A 553-nucleotide genomic window follows, 5' to 3' on the forward strand; every position below is an offset into this window, starting at 1 on the left:
ATCTTGTAAAACACCGGCATCCAATTAAACCCATAATCCTATAAACTTGCCAGCAATCAAGCTCATGGTTTCAAATGAAGACGGACAGGTGCACTCAATCAATACCGTCGAGGTTACAGCCTGCATTTTGTAAGCTGTTTCTATGTTGAATCTTCTGTTGTTCTTGCTGCTGTTTCTTTTCTGCCAGCCTCCTCCCCTTGACCAATGCAGATATGGTGATGTTGACCAGGTCCCAATGGCATTTCTTCCCAAGCTGGAGTAGCCCGAAAAATCTCACACTGGGGAAGAGACAATCATGTACCTCCTTGTTTAAGTTTTAAGAGTACTTTGTATATGAGGGGTGCCACCCTCCAAACTAGAATTGTCTTTTGGGCGGCAGCTCCTTGAAGTACAGACTTCCCCTATCGGAAGTGTTCTAGGAACCCCTTGGCATCAGTGTACCACCTAACGTTGTTGGGAGAGGCTGCGTTTGGCTTCAGTGAATTTTTTTGGAGATTCTTTCAATGAGTTTGCCCATTTCATGATGGGTAATTTACAAGCACGCCTGCCCACA

This window comes from Carlito syrichta, unplaced genomic scaffold (genome assembly GCF_000164805.1).
Source record: "Carlito syrichta isolate Samal-C Ts95f unplaced genomic scaffold, Tarsius_syrichta-2.0.1 Scaffold282335, whole genome shotgun sequence".
Lineage (NCBI taxonomy): Eukaryota > Metazoa > Chordata > Mammalia > Primates > Tarsiidae > Carlito > Carlito syrichta.